We start from the raw sequence: 20,996 nt of genomic DNA on the forward strand, positions 1-20,996 counted from the left end.
AATGAGGGGAGGCCTCTGGCTGAGTCCCTCAGTCCAACAATGAACAGTAACTGAGGAAGTCAGCAATCACATGAACTTAGAAACAGATCTTTCCCCACTAGAGCCCCAGATGAGAAGCCAACCCTAATCAATACCTTCAATGCAGATTTATAAAAGGTCCAACTAACCAAGCCCATACTAAAAAACCACAGAAACAATAAATATATCTTGTTCTGAACTATTAAATTTGTATTGATACCATTATAGAAAAAAAGAAAATGAAAATACCCTAAAACAAAGATTAATATTATAACACATCATATACATATATCATTAATATTTTATACGGCTCAATGTTTTTTAAAAAGGGAATAACAGATTTTCTATTCCAGATGGCAGATTAGCCATACTCCATTAATATTTTTTCCTACAAAAATAATAAGAAAATAATAAAATATATTTATACAGCTATAACCAAAAAACTAAGGAAAGGAAGTATAAAAACACATTACTTGTCAAACCAACCATCATTCCTGTACTGTCTGTCCTTTTCCTTTTGTTCTCACAGAAACTAAACTAGGTTTATATTCTGAAACACAGTACTTTTATAAGTCAAGCTTCTCTAAGCCACAGGAAGTTAAATCTTAACTAGCCTAAGCCAGCATTTCTCTGAAGTACAATCATGTCATCTGGAGAACCATGTTTAAATGTACATTTTGATTAAGTAAGGGCAAGGATATCTAATGCTGCTGTTCAAAGAGGCAAAGGTCTAGAGATAGTCCATTTACAGTTACTTCAATTCATACATACCCACAGTGAGCGGTTTTCAAATAGACATGGAATAAATGAATTCCTACCTTCCTCCTAAGTTTTATTTGACCTTTAAAACAAAAACACAGGACTAGGTGTAGCTCAGTGGCAGAGCTACTAAGAGGATGTGATTAGAATGTGAGGCCTTGGGTTCAATTCCCAGCACCACTCTCATTCTAGGAAAAAGAAGGAATGTCTTCCTTAACTAAACTTTTAATATGTTGTGCCTAAACTGCTGTTTGAGAAAAAAACAGAACAAACAAACAAAAACCAGCAGTTATGATTCAGGTGGAAGTGAACAAAGAAGAAAATCATGGCTAAATTCTCAAACTACTAAATTTAGCTCAACTGCAGATTAGCCATACCTAAATAACTAAATTTAGATCTATAAGGTTGTAAAGGTACCATACCTTTAGATTTATTACATGAAGTAGTTCTATCATAACTTTTAAGTAAAATTTAGACAAAATTTCTATTTACAGCTGAAAACATCCTAATATGGTAAGGGAGCCAGGAAGGAATTTCAACAAGTTTCTGAAAATGGATGCATAGCTGATAAAGGCAGAAGCCTTCATAAGAAAGATATCAAATTGCTCTATAGAATCCCCAAAGACCAAAAACAGATTACAAAAGGGCTCATATATAATGCAGGGCTAAAAATAGGAGAATTAATCTCTATATAGAAGCGCTGAGAGCCATTATCAACTAGAGTAATTCAATAAGACAAACTGTTTTAAAAGCTATGCATTTTTCTCTTGAAGCAAAAACCTAACAGCTAAACTACAAAACAATAAACAAACCAGTTTGAGTAAATTTATATAGCTAATAATATTATAGATTATTGCTGGTTTCGCAGAACAATTACTGAGAAATTTATGTTACTCACAGGACCAGGCAGTTTATGACCTGCTAATTCCAAAATAATACTCTAAGTCCTTGGGGAGTAGGGTGGGGGGTCACGACTCAATAGCTTTTGATTTACTAGTTATTTGTTATCAAATATAAGCAGACAATAGTTTGTCATGAAAGACTATGATAACTAAAAAATAACTCCTAGAATAAAGAGTCAGAGCTAAAGTAAATGAAGAGGGTGTTATGTTATATCCAGGAAAACTGATGGAATAAACAAATACATTAAGGACAGTAGAAGCCATGTTTTTCAAGCTTTTCTAAGACAGAGAAGAGGGTTACGAACATATAAAAGGAAAAAGCCAGATTCAATCTTGTGATATTCAACTGTAAGAAATTATCAGTGTGAATCTATAGTTTCAATACACAAACAGATATAAACGTCTATATGCATATATGTTTATATAAATATATATATATACACACACACATATATACACACACATATATACACACATATTATACATATATATATACACACACACACATATATACATATATAGATATATATACACACATATTCATTCACAGAACACACACACTACTTCTGTCCATTAAATTGACCTTAAATCAGTGACACTCCAGTGGCAATGAGCAGACCTAATGCAAAGATTTAATAAATATCACTTTCTACAAAAAGCAATCAGGAATCTGGGGAAAAATGACCCATTCCAGAGGTAGGCAGGAAAGTACAAGATAAGCCTGGAACATTGTGTCGTGCCAGAAAAGCAAGGAAGTTCTCTAACAAATGAAGTGCTATCACATAGATACAGAAAAGTGATATCAAAAGGGTGCCTCCTGTTTAAATTAGAACAGTTTGAGCATCAAAATATTGAAATTAATAGAATACATCCTGCTCAATAAAATAAGCCTGTACAGATTATAAATCAACATTTTTTTCATGGTGCTGGGGATTCAACCCAGGGGTACTCTACCATTGAGCTATATCCCCAGACCTTTTTATTTTACTTTATTTAATTTTATTCTTTTTTTTTCCCCCAGACAGGGTGTCACTAAATTATCTAGGCTAACCCTAAATTTGTGATTCACCTGGTCTCAGCTTCCTGAGTAGTTGGAATTACAAGCATGCACCACCATGGACCAGCTTTAATTTCTTAAATCTTATGGTTGTGTTGTGATTATGTGGAAGAAGGTAATGGTTTGTAAGAAATACACAGTAAAGCATTCAGGTGAAAGATATCAGAAAAAAAAATTCCTTATCCTATATATCTGACTTTTCCACAACTCAGTGATTATTTCAATATTTGAAAAATTCAAAACATATGCAACGAATTTATATCTTTAAATTTATGTACTTAAGCATATAAAGTAATGAAATGATATGAAAAAAGAAATGAAATTATATGAAAAACAATAAAAAGGCTTTGATTATCTTTCGAATTAAATTTTAAAGGAGACAAATCCAAAAAATCATTCCCAAAAGGGTAAAACAAAGAGACAAAGAAAATACGAAAACAAAAACTCAGGTGATCAATCCAACATCCAATTAAAAGTTCAAGGAGAGAAGAAACTGAAGAATTAATAAAATAAATAAGAAAATAATACAAAGCTAACTGAAACAAATCTTCAAACAGGACTGTGAGAGTTTAGTACAATGAACAAATAAAGATTTGCCTGTATGTAAAAATCAATAAGAATAAAAAGATCCTAGAAAACTCTAAGAGGAAATAAAAAGTTCATCCACAAAGAACTGAGAATTAAGTTAGAAAACTTGTCATTAGCAAGTTTTCTAGAAAAAAAAAATTTCTAGAAAAAAATCATTGAAGTGCTGAAAAAAAAAATTCATTCCCTATTCTGCCAAACTAGCAAGCAAGCATAACATTTTCACACAGGCAAAGAAAAAGAAAATTAACTCCCACATATGAAATTACAAAATATTATCCAGGAAAATAAAAATATGAAAGAAACAGTAAGACACAAAATCCAAGAAACAGTGGAGCCAAAGAGTAAGAAAATAAGTGCTAAACAGCAATTGTGCATCAAAAAATCCACCTAGACTGAAATGAGGCAGAAAGTACTAGGAAGAATCTGGAAGTCAAGAGGAATGGAGAGGATAGACTATGAAACAGTACTATCTTACAAACTCAAAGAGACAAATAAGTCAGATAGGAGGTAAACACTAAAGTTTACTGAAATTTTCTGGAAAGGCAAAAAGTTATACAATGTTGAATACATTAATCATCATACACTACTTGGCTACAGAGTAAAAAATATCTACATGGCCCTAATAATGTAGAAACTAATTATTTTAACTTTGATAATCAAATTATTTTATAACAAAACAAATGAACTTATAGTTGCAGATAAAAATGTAAATGTTAACATCCTAGATATTAAAAAGGACACAATCCTTTAAAGAGACTGAAAGATCAAAGTTGGTAAAGAGAAGAATAGAGGTATCAATATCTTCATAATAAAAGTGCAAATCCACAAATATAATATTAGTTGCTGGAGAAGAAATAAAGTGTATCTCTTGGTAAGGTATCCAATAAGAAACTGGAACTGTCATAAGATACAAGGAGAAAAGATATGACTATAAATGTTAGGGTTTAGCAATGAGGCATCCTCTAAAAGTTCATGTGTGAGACAATGCAAGAATACTTTAGGTGAAATAACTGAGAGTCTTAATCAATGGATTGATACACTGATATGGGTTAACTGGGCAATAAATGTAGGTAGGGAGGGTGTGGCTGGAAGAAGTAGATCATTGGGGGCGTGCCTTTATGGTTTGTATTTTGTTCCTGGTGAGAGGAGCTCTCTCTTTGCTTCCAGATTGCCTTGTCCTAAGCCGCTTTGCTTTGTCATACCCTTCCACCATTATGTTCTGCCTCACCATGGGCCCAGAGCTATTAAGTTGGCCAGCCACAGACTGAACTTCTGAAACCATGAGCCAAAATAAACTTTCCTCCCCTATATTGTTCTTGTCAGGTCTTTCGCTTACATAGATAAAAAAAAGCTAACTAAAATGGTAAGTAAACCAAACCTTTACCTATCATGTTAACAAGATTAATATAAAAGTAAAAGTATCAAATCAAAATTAAGAGTAGAAACTTATTAGGAATATGAGAGCCAAAATACTTAAAAATTTATATATTTCAAAGTTGTTTCCCTTTGGAGAATGCAGAATAGAGATCAATGAATCAAGGAATTACTATTTTTCATTATAAGTCATTTGAATGTTTTTGATATTAATTAAACACAGATGTTATCTTGATAAGGTTTTTCTAAACAAAAACAGTAAATACTAAAGTGACTTGTTCAGTATTATGGCAAAAGTGTTTATAACACATAATTTCATGTATTATAACAAGAATTTTAATGAATCAAAATCTATTTTATTTCTCTTAGGGAAAAATACCATATAGATAATACAATAAGGTTACATTCTAACTTTTAAACATATTTAGGCCTATAATGTTTTAAAGGGTTACAAAACATGTATAGTAACAACATACTTTTGTAAAAGAAATAGAAGTATACACAGGAAAATGTCTAAAGAGCTATATGTCAAATGTTAATAGAAGAATTTGAGATGCTGTTGTTATCAACTTTTACTTTATGTGTAATAAAGAATTAACCTTACCCAAAAGAAAGACCTGGAAAGACCCTCGTCTCCTGAGAGGGCTTGCTAGGAAGAATGTCTCCTTTAACTAGGAACTTTATGGTTCCCTGGGAAATTTTGTTTACCTAAAGATCACATCAAAGAGTCCAACAATGTGATTATGCTGGGAGCTTTGGTGGATTCATTATCAGTTCTACCTTCAGAGGGGCTAAAACCCAAAGATCAGTCATACAGGCAGTCAACCATATCTCATCAACAAAAATTCTGAATACCAAGGCTCAGGTGATCTTTCCTGGTTAGCAATATTCTTTGTGTGGTACTACCTATCTTTGCAAAGAGGAATTAAGACTCCCACAATTCCATAGAGAGGATGACTAGATAGAAGCTCCACATTTGGAACTTTCACAGACTCTGTCCCATGCTTCTCTTTCCTTTGATGATTTTAATCTGTATCTTTCCTTTTAATAAACCCTAACCAAAAGCATTCACTGAGCTTTGTGAGTCCTTCTAGCAAATTATCTGACATGAGGGAGGCTGTTTGGGGCAACCACCAAACTACTGTTGGAGTCAGAAGTAATAGGCGGTATTATAAAACTGCAATGCCTATCTCAGCATTTTTCTACAAAAATTAAGTCTTAATTAGATAAAAATAAGTTACTAAAAATACTAATATTCACCAGACAGTATGTAGAAATTACATTACTGAACAACTAGCATGCAGGCTATCATTTCAAAAATCAAAAATCTCCATATTTGGGAAACTCACATAATTCATCATTTCATTGAAAACTGGTAAACTCCTAGGAAAATTAAATAAAACCTTTCCACTATAACAATTATGTTTAACGGATTAAACAAAGTTTGTACTCATTGTTTTCTTAAGGTAAACAAATAACATTGACTAAATAAAACATCTAGAGAAAAAAGGGGAGAAAAATGTATACATCCAAAAAAAAAAAAAATCACCTCACAAGGTTAAAAAAAAAAAAAATCCATGGTATATACAGACTTATTTATCACTAATGGTTCTCTACTGACTTACTCTTCTGTCAAACCAATCATGTAAGTATAAAACCTGGGATTGTCAACTGCCCATATTTCGTTCTAATTGAAATTATTACTGAAAGACAAAGTAAAATTATGTTGTTATAATTGTTCAGATCTTTTGGTCATAGTGACCAAAAAAAAGCTGATAAAAAAATTAGTAGATTAAATCTTTATCTATCATATTAACAAGACAAAAAAATGTAAGTATCAAATCAAATGATATTGTTATATTGTGTACATGTACAAATTTTTTTTTTTTGGCCTTCAAGAAAGATTTTTATTTTTTATTTTATTTACAAATTTTTATATAATAGCAAATCCAACCATAATGTACAACTATAATGCATCAATAAAAATTGTGGAAAAAATATAAGTTACTTAGCTACTTAAAAACAAGGTCTAAAGAAAGCAACCAAAAGTAATTATACACAGTTTGAGTGTAAATTTGAAACCTAGATATAAATTATATTTAGATATATAACATTTGGGCACAATAATAATATGTGGATGTATATTATTTACTATTTAATATATTATTTAATAGATTTCTTAATATTTATATATTAAATAAGTGTATTTAATATATAATATTTATAAGTTATAAATTTAAATATTAGTATTTGGATATATAATTAAATAGTATCTATTATATTACATTTAATAGTATATATTATTTGGATATGATATATATATATTTATATATAATATTTGAATATATGATTAGATTAGGATATAATCTGCATCACATTTTAGCATTTTTGTGATCTATAAGTGTTAAAATTTTTTTTAAAAAGTTACCAGTGGACAACCAGGATGTACTTATCTGAAGCAGAAATTTTTGGAGCCACAAACTGGTAGAAATACTGGATGAATTTCCTTTGGGGTATTGGAAAAAAATTCACCACAAACTAGGTGATTGAAAACAATATAAATGGCCAAATGCAGTGGCACATACCTGTAGTCCCAGGAGCTCTGGAGGCTAAGACAGGAGGATCATGAGTTCAAAACTAGCCTCAACAAAAAAGTGAGGCACTAAACAACCCAGTGAGACCCTGTCTCTAAATAAAATACAAAATAGGGCTGTGGATGTGGCTCAAAGGTCAAGAGCCCCTGAGTTCAATCCAAAAAAAAAAACAAAACATAAATGTATTCTATTCCAATTTTAATTCTGGAAGCCAAAAAATCATAGTATCAGCAAAGCTGATTCTTTCCAGAGATTTTGAAGAATTATTCCACATCTATCTTAGCTTCTGGTGACTACCAATAATAATTTGTCATTCCATGGCTTACTTAACTCTGACCTGTGCTTTCCTCTTCACATGGCATTTCCCTAGGTCTTTATCTCAAATCTCCCTCTCCTTACTCTAGCAAAGACCAGTTCCTCCAAACTTTATAAGCCACCCTACATCCAGTATGATCTCATCTTGAAATACTTAATTACATATGTAAAAACTCTATTTCCAAATATTATCACATTTATAGGTACCAGGGGATAGGACTTAGACATATCTTTTTGAAGACAAATATTCAATTCAGTACAAACATACACACAATGGTAATTTCAATGAATTGCTAGAGTCTGAGTGCAAAAAGCATGAGAATGAAATACAACTATGAACTTTAAGAGGCCCCCAGACTTTCATGGATTTTACCTATAGGAACCCCATCAGATTCTCATAGTGAAGAGCTAAGATTCCCTAATGGTTCTGGGCAAGGAGAGGAAAAACAGCACTGTAAAATTCACTCAGTGTTCTCCATAACAAAGGCCTACTCTCCAAGGGAAAGACAATTCCAGGGCTTTAATCCCACTTGAAGATGGACATTTCTGATTGGTCTCCTCTTGCCTTTTTGTCTCACTTACTGGAAGTCGGGATAAGAAAGACTTTTGAGAAGGTCACAGCCCCAGAAAACAGACCCAATAGGAGACTGAAATTTAATTATAAAATTATGGGATACTTCCCCCCTAAATTCTACCACCACACCAATAACAATGGATTACTGCTAAAAGAGCAACCAGATAGACTCTATGTGAAGAGTTCTTGGGGACCCCAAAGATAGCAGAAGAAATAAAAACAAGGACACTAGAGGAATTTAAACTCTTTGAGACCTTCTGCTAGAGGAACCATTAAATACAGTCCAACTTCTAACTAGATAAATATAAAATTTCACGATAAAGACTTACCTCAATTCCTATTACCTCATATATCATATTTAGCTTTCAAAAACTACAAGTCATGCTAGAAAGGCAAGTAAAAACAAAAGCCAAAGAGACAAAGCAAGCATCAAAACCAGACTTGGAAAAAACATTTTCTTAAATTATCAGTCAGGGAATTTATGATAACTATGACTAATATTCTAAAGATGATAATATAAAAAGTAGGTAACATGCAGCAACTCTAAAAAAAAATCAAAAGGAAATGCTAAAAATCAAAAACATAGTTACAGAAATAATTACTTCAATTTATGAGGTTATCTGTAAACTACACAAACATAGTCAAGGACAGAATCAAAAAGCTTAAAGTCAATAAAATTTCCCAAACTGAAATGTAATGAGAAAAAAGAACTGCAAAAAACAAACAAAATAGAACATCCAAGAATAGCAAAACACTTCATGTAACATACATGTAACTGGAATTCCAGAAGGAGCAGAAGGAAAAAGAATACAAGTAATAAAGTAATAATGGCAAGAATTTTCCACAACTAATAATATGCACCAAATATTTATCTCCTTCCCTTCCTCCTTCTCCCCAGTGCATGCGGAAGCGCACATGCACACAAACCCAGAAAACTCAGAATCTTTTTTTTTAAAAAAGGTAGATACCTAGACTTATCATATTTAAACTGGAAAAAAAAAAAGGCAGAAAATCTTGAAAGAGGTCATCAGGGGAAAAAAAGAACACCTTACCAATAAAAGTACACAAGAATTAAAACAGTTTACTTGTTAAGAGATCACAAAAGCAAGAATATAATGGCAAAAAACTATTTGAAGTATTGAAAGAAAAAACACCAAACTATAATTCTATATCTGATAATATTAGTTAAAGAGAAAGTTAAGGAAAAAATAATTCATTACCAGCAGACCTGCCACAAAAGAAATGTTGAAAGAAGTCATTGCGCTGGTAATGTGGTTCAGTGGTAGAGAACTTGCCTAGCTTGTATGTGGATTCCCAGTGCCATTAAAAAAATTTTATAAAACTAAAGAAGTTCCTCAGAGCAAGGAGGAATATATCCATAGATAGATAGAGACAAAACTTGAATCTAGTGGGCTGGGGCTGAGGCTCAGTGGTAAAGCACTTGCCTAGCATGTGTGAAGCACTGGGTTCAATTCTTAGCACCACATATAAAAACAAATAATAAATGAAATAAAAAAAAAAAACTTGAATCTAGCCAGGCACAGTAGTGCACACCTGTAATCCCAACAGCTTGGTAGGCTGAGGCATGAGGATTACAAGTTCGTGGTGAGCCTTAGCAACTTAGCCAAACCTTGTCTCAATATAAAAAATAAAAAGTGCTAGTCGTAAAACATCCTTGGGTTCAATCCCTGGTACAAAAAAAAAAAAGAAAGAAAGAAAGAAAGAAAAAGAAAAAAAAAGTGAATCTATATAAAGTTAAAAAAAAAAAAAAGGAAAAACTAAAGGCAAACAAATTCTTTTATTTTTCTAATTCTTAATTTTCTAAAAGTTAACTATTTAAAATCATAATAGTTGCAATGTATTGGGCACAAAAATAAGTGAAATGAATGACAGCCATAGACTACATATGAACAAACGAAATAATAATAATGCAAGTCATAAGAGATAGGAGGAAGAACTTGGAATACTCTGACCAATACACATGAAGTGTTGCAGAGTTAATTTAAAGGTATATGAAATTAGTTTTAAACATATATTGCAAAATCTAGGGAAATTACTAAAAAATATTTGAAGTATAATTTATATACTAAGATGGGAAATAGAACAGAATTATTAAATATTCTAAGGTGACTACCCCACACAGACTAGCACTCAGTTGATCAGGAGCACGGGGCAGCCAGGGCGCCGCAAGCCCAGAGTGAACCCAGTGCTGCGAAGAAGAGTCCCAGTAGTTGGGGCCTGGTGGGCAGGAGAAGTGAGGGGGATAGAGACCCGGAGCAACCCCAAAGAGACTGGGATTGGAGAGGCAACCGGCAGGGGAGGGAGAGCCACCTCACAAGGATTGCTTCCCCCACCCTGAGGGCAGTGACTCACATGGAATGCACAATACCACCTACTGGAAGAGAAAAAAATAGAATTCTAAGAGTGCACTTATTTTTCTTTTTCCTTCTTTCCATTGTTCTTTTTATCATTCTCTTCTCTCTTTTCCTCTCTTTTTTCATTCCTTTTTCTCTATCTGTTCTCCCCTTCTTTTTTCATTGTCTTTTCTTTTTACCTTTCTTCCTCCTTCTCTTCCTCTCCCAACCTCCCAAGTGTTACTATTTCTACTACGTGTAAATTACTAAAGGCAAATAGGTGATTGTTTTTATGATTCTTATTGTCCTCCCAAGTACTTAGCCACCCTACAATACCTCCTGTCTATTCTCCTGTTAATAACCCCCTTCATTAGAGTTCTCCTCCAAAGTAGCTAAGATATATTAACCCCCATACCCTCACATCTTTCCCAAACATAAAGTCCTACACCTGACCCTCAGTTCTCTACATGCCACCAGAATCTGTATGTCTTTGATGATGAATATTCATGAATATATTTTAAATGAATATATTTTAAACTGTAATTGAATCCAACATCTCTAGACATTGTCTCCCATCACAAAGGAGAGATCTCAGAACTATACAAGAGCAACAGAAATTTATAGAAGAAAAATAATAACACAACAGTCACAGAGCTGGAAAGAAACACAAGCAACATGAAAAAACAAGGAAAGAAAAGGTCACAAACAATGCAGGACAACTCAAAAATAGAGGAGATTAATAGCTATAGCAGAAAAAAATTTCAGATAAAGATTTCAAGATATACATGGTTCAGATGATCTAGAGTCTTAAGGAGGACTTTAGACAGCAAATGCAGACAATGAAAGATCACTTTGACAATGAATTACATAAACAAATCCAAGAAACAAAAGATCAATTCTACAGGGAGATAGAGGTTACATACACACACACCAACAACAACAACAACAAAAAAACAGAAATCCTGGAAATGAAGGAAATAATAAACCAAATTAAAAACTCAAATGAGAGTATCACCAGCAGAACAGAACACTTAGAAGTCAGAACATCAGACAATGAAGACAATGTATATCATCTCAAAAGAGCGTAGACAGCACTGAAAGGCTGATAAGAAACCACAAACAGAACATTCAAGAAATTTGGGATAACATAAAGAGACCAAATTTAAGAGTTATTGGGGGAGAGGGGAAGGGGGGATAGGAAGGGGAGCAGAATAAAATAGACATTATTATTGCTGTATGTATATAGGTGACTGTATGACCAATGTGATTCTGCAACCTGTACAATCAGAAAAATGAGAAATTATACCCCATTTGATTCAAATGTATGATATGTCAAGATCATTGTACTGTCATATGTAGCTAATAAAAAATTAAAAAAAAAAAAAGTTATCGGGATAGAGGAAGGTATAGAGGTCCAAACCAAAGGAATGAGCAACCTCTTCAATGAGATAATTTTAGAAAACTTTCCAGACATGAAGAATGAAACAGAAATATAAATCCTAGAAGCCTACAGGACACCACTTGTACAAAACCACAAGAGATCCACACCAAGACACATTATAATGAAAATGCCCAACATACAGAACAAGGAGAGAATTTTAAAAGCCACAAGAAAAGGAAGCAGATTATATTTAGGGGTAAACCAATTAGGTTAAGGGCGGATTTTTCAACACAGACCCTGAAAGCTAGAAGATTCTGGAACAACATATTTTAAACGCTAAAAGATAATGGGTTCCAACCAAGAATCTTGTATCCAGCAAAATTAAGCTTCAGGTTTGAAGATGAAATAAAAACCTTCCACAATAAACAAAAGTTAAAAGAATTTGCAGCTAGAAAACTGGTGCTTCAAAACGTCCTTGGCAAAGCATTAGACGAAGAAGAAATGAAAAATAACAATGAAAATCAACAGTGGGAGGTAGTAAAGGAAAAACTAATCAAAGAGGAAAAACAAATCAAGTTAAATAACAAAAATAAACATGGCTGGAAGTACAAACCATATCTCAATAGTAACCCTAAATGTTAATGGCTTAAACTCACCAATCAAAAGACATAGGCTAGCAGACTAGATTTTTGAAAAGATCCAACAGGAGACTCATCTGATAAGAAAAGACATACACAGACTGGAGGTGAAAGGTTGGGAAAAATCATATCACTCACATGGACCTCGGAAGCAAGCAGGGCTGTCCATACTCATATCAAATAAAATAGACTTCAAGCCAAAAGTTAGTCAAAAGGGATAAAGAAGGACACTACATACTGCTCAAGGGCACCATTCACCCACAAGACATAACAATCATTAATATGTATGCCCCAAACAATGGTGCAGCTGTGTTCATCAATCAAACTCTTCTCAAGTTCAAGAGACAAATAGACCACAAAACAATAATCATGGGTGATTTTAACACACCTCTCTCACCACTGGACAGATCTTCCAAACAAAAGTTGAATAAAGAAATTATAGAATTTAATAACACAATTAATAACTGAGACTTAATTGACATATATAGAATATACCAACTAACATCAAGCGGATATACTTTTTTCTCAGCAGCACATGGATCCTTCTCAAAAATAGACCATATATTATGCCATAGGGCAACTCTTAGCAAATTCAAAGGAGTGGAGATATTACCATGTATTTCATCCAATCATAAAGGAATGAAATTGGAAATCAATGATAAAATAAAGAAGAAAAATTCCTACATCACATGGAGAATGAACAATATGCTACTGAATGAAAAATGGGTTACAGAAGACATCATGGAGGAAATTAAAAAATTCTTAGAGGTAAGTGAAAACACAGACAAAACATATCAAAATCTCTGGGACACTATGAAAACAGTACTAAGAGGAAAATTCACTGCATGGAGTTCATTCCTTAAAAGAAGGAAAAGCCAACAAAAAAAAGACCTCACCCTACATCTCAAAGCCCTAGAAAAATAAGAACAATATCAACAGGAAATGCAGTAGAAGGCAAGAAATAATTTAAATCAGAGCTGAAATCAATGAAATTGAAACAAAACAAACAATTAAAAAAATTGACAAAACTAAAAGTTGGTTCTTTGAAAAAAATAAATAAGATTGACAGACCCTTAGCCATGTTAATGAAGAGAAGAAGAGAGAGAACCCAAATTACTAGAATACGGGATGAAAAAGGCAATATGACAACAGACATTAGAGAAATACAGAAGATAATTAAAAATTATTTTGAAACCTATACTCCAATAAAATAGAAGATAGTGAAGGCATCAATAAATTCCAATAAAGTCATATGATATGCCCAGATTGAATTAGGAAGATACATACAACTTAAACAGACCAATATCAAGTGAGGAAATATAAGAAGCCATCAAAAGATTACCAACCAAGAAAAGCTCAGGACCAGACGGATATACAGCCGAGTTTTATAAGACCTTTAAAGAAGAAGTAATACCAATAATCTTCAATCTATTTCAGGAAATAGAAAAAGAGGCAATACTTCCAAATTCATTCTACGAGGCCAATATCACCCTGATTCCAAAACCAGACAAAGACACTTCAAAGAAAGAAAACCTCAGACCAATATTTCTAATGAATATACATATAAAAATCCTCAATAAAATTCTGGCAAACTGGATACAAAAACATATCAAAAGGATCGTATGGGATAGGGAGGAAGAGCATGAGAAGAAGATTACCACTAAATAGGGAAGAGAAGTGGGAGGGAAATGGAGGGAGAAGGGGAATTGCATGGAAGATGGAAGGAGACCCTCATCGTTATACAGAATACATGTATGATGTTGTGACGAGAAAAAGAAAAAAAAAGTGTCACATTAGATTGGATAGAGAGAAGTGATGGGAGGGGAGGGGAAGGGAAGGGGGGATAGGAAGGGCAGCAGAATAAAATAGACATTATTATTGCTGTATGTATATAGATGACTGTATAACCAATGTGATTCTGCAACCTGTACAATCAGAAAAATGAGAAATTATAACCCATTTGATTCAAATGTATGAATTGTCAGGATCATTGTAATGTCATGTGTAACTAATAATAAAAAAAAATCGTGCACCGTAATCAAGTGGGATTTATCCCCGGGTGCAAGGTTGGTTCAACATATGGAAATCAATAAATGTAATTCATCACATCAATAGACTTAAAGATAAGAACCACATGATCATCTCAATAGGCACAGAAAAAGCATTTGACAAAATACAGCACCCCTTTATGTTCAAAACACTAGAAAAACTAGGGATAACAGGAACTTACCTCAACATTGTAAAAGTTATCTACACTAAGCCTCAGGCCAGCATCATTCTAAACAGAAAAAAACTGAAGGCATTCTCTCTAAAATCTGGAACAAGACAGGGATGTCCTCTCTCACCACTTGTATTCAACATAGTTCTTAAAACACTGGCCAGAGCAATTAGACAGACAAAAGAAATAAAGAATTAACTATAGGAAAATAAGAACTTAAACTAGTACTATTTGCTGATGATATGATTCTATACCTAGAAGACCCAAAAAACTCTACCAAGAAACTTCTGGAACTAGTAAATGAATTCAGCAAAGTGGCAGGATATAAAATCAACACCCATAAATCAAAGGCATTCGTGTATACCAGTGACAAATCCTCTGAAAAGGAAACGAGGAAAACTATCCCATTCACAATATCCTCCAAAAAAAAAAAAAAAAAACTTGGGAATCAACTTAACAAAAGAGGTGAAAGATCTATTCAATGAAAACTACAGAACCCTAAAGAGAGAAATAGAAGAAGACCTTAGAAGATGGAAAGATCTACCTTGCTCATGGATAGGCAGAATTAATATTATTAAAATGACCATTTTACCAAAAGCACTATACAAATTCAATGCAATTCTGATCAAAATCCCAATGGCATGCTTCACAGAAACAGAAAAAGCAATTATGAAATTCATCTGGAAAAATAAGAGACCCAGAATAACTAAAGCAATTCTAAGCAGGAAGAGAGAAACAAGTGGTATCGCTATACTAGATCTTAAACTATACTACACAGCAATAGTAACAAAAAGAGCATGGTACCGGCACCAAAATAAGCTAGTGAACCAATGGTACAGGATAGAGAACACAGAGACTAACCCACAAAATTACAACGATCTTATATTAAACAAAGGTGCTAAAAGCATGCACTGGAGATAGAATAGCATCTTCAACAAATGGTGCTGGGAAAACTGGAAATCCATATGCAACAAAATGAAATAGAATCCCTATCTCTCACCATGCACAAAAGCTAACTCAAAATGGATCAAGGACCTAGGAATTAAACCAGTGACTCTGTGACTAATAGAAGAAAAAGTAGGCCCTAATCTCCATCACATGGGGCTAGGCCCCAATTTTCTTAATAAAAACCTATAGCACAAGAATTAAAACCAAGAATCAACAAATGGAGTGAATTCAAACTAAAAAGTTTTTTTCTCAGCAAGAGAAATAATATGTGAGGGGAGCCTACATCCTGGGAACAAATTTTTTACCCCTCACACATCAGATAGAGCTCTAATCTCTAGGGTATATAAAGAACTCAAAAAGCTAAACATCAAAAATAACCCAATCAACAAATGGGCGAAGGACCTGAACAGACACTTCTCAGAAGAGGATATGCAATCAATCAACAAATATACGAAAAAATGCTCATCATCTCTAGCAATCAGAGAAATGCAAATTAAAACTACCCTAAGATACCATCTCACTCCAGTAAGATTGGCAGCCATGATGAAGGCAAACAACAACAAGTGCTGGCAAGGATGCAGGGAAAAAGGTACACTCATACACTGCTGGTGGGCCTGAAAATTGGTGCAGCCAATTTGGAAAGCAGTATGGAGATTCCTTGAAAACCTGGGAATGGAACCACCATTTGACCCAGATATTCCTCTTCTCAGACTATACCCAAAAGACCTAAAAACAGCATATTACAGGGACACAGCCACGTCAATGTTTATAGCAGCACAATTCACAATAGCTACACTGTGGAGCCAACCTAGATGTCCTTCAATGGATGAATGGATTAAAAAAATGTGGCATTTATACACAATGGAGTATTACTCTGCATTAAAAAATGACAAAATCATAGAATTTGCAGGGAAATGGATGGCATTAGAGCAGATTATGCTAAGTGAAGCTAGCCAATCCCTAAAAAACAAATGCCAAATGTCTTCTTTGATATAAGGAGAGTAACTAAGAACAGAGTAGGGACGAAGAGCATGAGAACAAGATTAACATTAAACAGAGATGAGAGGTGGGAGGGAAAGGGAGAGAGAAGGGAAATTGCATGGAAATGGAAGGAGACCCTCAGGGTTATACAAAATTTCATAAAAGAGGAAGTGAGGGGAAAGGGGAAAATAATACAAGGGGGAGAAATGAAGGACAGTAGAGGGGGTAGGGAGAGAAGAGGGGAGGGGAGGGGAGGGGAGGGGGGATAGTAGAGGATGGGAAAGGCAGCAGAATACAACAGACACTAGTATGGCAATATGTAAATAAATGGATGTGTAACTGATGTGATTCTGCAATTTGTATACGGGGTAAAAATGGGAGTTCATAACCCACTTGAATCAAAGTGTGAAATATGATATATCAAGAACTATGTAATGTTTCGAACAACCAACAATAAAAAAATTTAAAAAAAAATAACAATAAAAGCAAATTCTAATTTCAAAAAATTTCATTTGAATGCTGAATCAGCCTTGAATACCCAGGATAAATCCCACTTGGTTGTGGTGTATTGTTGGATTTGATTTGCTAATATTTTGTTGAGGATTTGGCATCTATGTTCGTGAGGTATTGGTCTGTTTACTTGTATGTTTGTCTGCTTTTGGTTTTAGGATGTTACCGGCTTCACAGGATGAGTTATTATCTCTTCTTCTATCTTCTGAAAGAGACTATGGAGAATTTGTGTAAGTGTTTCCTTAAATGTTTGTACAATTGCCAATCAAGCTATCTAGGCCTCATGCTATCTGTTTTGGAAGATTATTAAGTATTGACCAAATTTCTTTAATAGATTAAGGCCTATTCAGATTATCTATTTCTTCCTGTGTGAGATTTGACAGGTTGTGTCTTTTGAGGAATTAGTTCATTTTATCTAGATTATCAAATTTTAGTCATAGAGTTTCATTGTATTTTTTATTATTGGTTAACAGTCTGTGATGCTTTAGATATTAGGTGTTTCTCAAAATCTCATGTGTGAGACAATGCAAGAAAATGGTGAGGTACTCAGTAGATGTAAATTGTGTTATGGAGTCTTAATCAGTATAATAATCCCTTGATAGGCATTAATTAGGTGGTAACTTAGTCAGATAGGGTGTGGCTGCAGGAGATAGATCTTTGGGAGCATGCCTTTGGAGTTTGTATTTTGTCCCTGGTTTGCAGAGCGTTCTCTCTGCTTCCCGATTTTCATATTCTGAGCTGTTTTCCTCTGGTAAACCCTTCTGCCATATTGTTCTGCCTCATCTCAGGAAGAGCAACAGAATTGGCTGTCTGTGGATGAAGACCTCTGAATCCATGAGTGTCAAATAACCTTTTTCTCCTCTTTCTTGCCAGGTCTTTTGGTCTCAATAACAACAACAAAAGCTCACTAAAACACTGTCCATGAACCCTAGAGTGATGTTCCCCCTTTCATTTTCTGATATTAATAACTTGTGTCCCCTCTTTTTCTTTGTTAGTCAAGGTAGAGACTTAGCAATGCTATGGACATTTTTCAAAGAATGAGCTTTTTGTTTTGTTTCTTTTCCCTATTAATTTCCGGTTTCAAATTTCATTGATTTCTACTATCTTTTTTTATTACTTTTTTCTTCTGCTTACTTTGGATTTAATTTGCTCTTCTTTTTATAGTTTCCTTAGATGACTGATTCTAGATCTTTCTTATTTTCTAAAATATGCCTTCGATGCTATAAATTTTTCTATCATAACTGTATTCACGGCTTCCCATAAATTTTTGTTTGTTTGTTTTGAATATTTTTTTTAGTTGTAGACAGACACAATATCTTTATTTTATTTATTTGTTTTTAGGTTGTGCTAAAGAAAGAACCCAGTAACTCACATATGCTACAACTGAGCTACAACCCCAGCCCCCAGTTTCCCATACATTTTGATAAGTTGGGTTTTGTTTTTCAAGTAAAATTTTTTTTAATTTCTCTTGCAATTTCCTTTTTTTTTTTTTTTTTGACCTATGTGCTATTTAGAAGCATATTGTTTAATTGTTAGGTATTTTTGGATTTTCATCTATCTTTCTGTTATCAATTTTTTTGGTTTAATTCCATTGTGAGTCAGAGTAGACATTGTATTATTTTTATTCTTTTAAATTTATTGCAGTGCATTTCATGTTCAAAAACACTATTTTGATGAATGATTCATGTGAGCTTGAAAAAAAATGTATACACTTGTGTGGTGAGGTACTCAGTAGATGTAAATTATATTTGGTGTAGTTGAATTCAACTATGTTACATGGCGGCGGGTGCGGAGAGATCAAGTCTCTGACCTCTTCAGCTGCGCGGGCATAGGGAGTCGTAAACCGTCTAAATGCTGTTTGCTCAGGATCACTAGGCAATGCTGAGCTAACGTGGATCTGGGGCGAAAGGTCTGGGCCTCTCAGAACACACACCGAGCCCGGATCGGCTGAATTCAAGCTCCCGTTCGCCTGCTTCTCGCAGACAAACTGCTGTGACTCAGCACTAAACGATCCCGCTGAAACAACTGGTCGGCCCTTCTGAACCTACGGGGGTAAATGCCAACCGAGGCTTCATAGGCAGTGGCCACAGGATTGAAAGGGGGCTTGGGAGAGCCAGTCAGGACCCACCCGTTGCATTGGTCACCCGGCAAAGGGAAACAAACTGTCGCCATCTGCATGGGATACCACCATGGCAGAGAACTGATGTCACCAGAATGCGGCGGAGGAGATAACTTTATTGAAACCAGCGGCGACAGGTGTGTAACCCCCTAGCCTTCCCTCTCCACACAGTGGGGAAACCTTAAGGGCCCCTCCCAGCTCTCCCGTGAGCGCTATAGCCAGACCGAGGGAATCAGGAGTGGCGCAGGACCCGTGGCGCAGAACTCCCGGCTACCGCTCCCACCAGTGCTGACAACTGAGGTCTCTTGTAGTGGCTACCGGAGGGCAAACAAAATTCGCTGAGGGTTCTCAGCCCCAAGCTCTACAAACTTAGGGTCTGAGGGAATGGCAAAAAGGGAGAGTGTGCCCAGTCGTTCATGAAAACAGGGCTCCCGGGAGCAGCAGACCTGGCGTGTAGCCAGTATTGTGGTGAGCATCACCGGGGAGCGGGGCCTGGCTTGAGGAAAAGTAGGGAAGTGACTAGACACAAGAGAAGGCCCTAGGCACTCAGGATTGGAGACCCACCCAGTCTGGGAGGAGGAGCTACTGCACAGTGATTGGTTCCCGCGTATTAAGAGGAGAAGATTGGCCCAGTGGGCACAGCTCCACCTATTGGAAGAGAAGTTAATCAAACTCTAAGACTGCATTGATTATTATTTTTTTTTTAATTTGTTTTTTTTTTCATTTTCATTTTTTTGTTGTTGTTTTTTAAATTTTTTTAATTTATTTTTTTAAATTTAAATTCTAATTTTTTATTATTTTTCTTCATTTTTTTTCTTTTCTATTTTTTTTCTTTTGTCTTTTCATTTCTTCTCAATTTTCTTATTCCCCCTTCCTTGAATTCTACGTACTTACTCTCATTCTCTTTAGTGACTTCTTCCCTTCCCTCCTAATACCTTTCCTCCCAAGCATCAAATAAATTTATAGGAGTAAACAGTAACTCAGTAGTCAAACAGAACAAGAAGTAACATGAGCAGCATGAAAAAGCAAGGAAGAAAAGGAGTACAAACAATGAAGGACAGCCTAAATATTCAGGAGGACCTAGAGTCATCAGAAAAATGGTCAAATAAAGAACTCAAGGAATACCTTAGACAGATGGAATGGAACCTCAAAGAGGATATGAGACAGCAAATTCAAACAGTGAAAGAACGCATTGAAAATGAATTACATAAACAGATAAAAGAAGAAGTTAAGCATCTTCATCAGGAGATAGAGATTATAAAAAAAAATCAAACAATAATTCTAGAAGTGAAGGAAACTATAAACCAAATTAAAAACTCAAATGAGAGTATCACTAACAGAGTGGAGCAAGTAGAAGCCAGAACGTCAGACAATGAAGACAAAATATATCATCTTGAAAAGAGTCTAGCCAACTCAGAAAGGCTGGTTAAAAATCACAAGAAAAACATCCAACAGATATGGAAAGACATAAAAAAAGCAAACTTAAGAGTCATCGGGATAGAGGAAGGTATAGAGATTCAATCCAAGGGAATGAGTAACCTGCTGAATGAAATAATTACAGAAAACTTTTCAGAAATAAAAAAGGAAACGGATATACAAATTGCAGATGCATACAGGACACCGAGCATACAAAATCACAATAGACCAATGCCAAGACACATTGTTA

General features: G+C 34.5%; 1 protein-coding gene across 2 annotated transcripts in view; it reads right to left on the reverse strand.

Moving 5' to 3' along the window:
* The window catches only part of Cd2ap (CD2 associated protein), a 129,510-nt gene that overhangs the window by 76,390 nt on the left and 32,124 nt on the right, over positions 1-20,996 (reverse strand). The window lies entirely within an intron of this gene.

Source organism: Marmota flaviventris, chromosome 6 (assembly GCF_047511675.1).
Source record: "Marmota flaviventris isolate mMarFla1 chromosome 6, mMarFla1.hap1, whole genome shotgun sequence".
NCBI classification, from domain to species: Eukaryota; Metazoa; Chordata; class Mammalia; order Rodentia; family Sciuridae; genus Marmota; species Marmota flaviventris.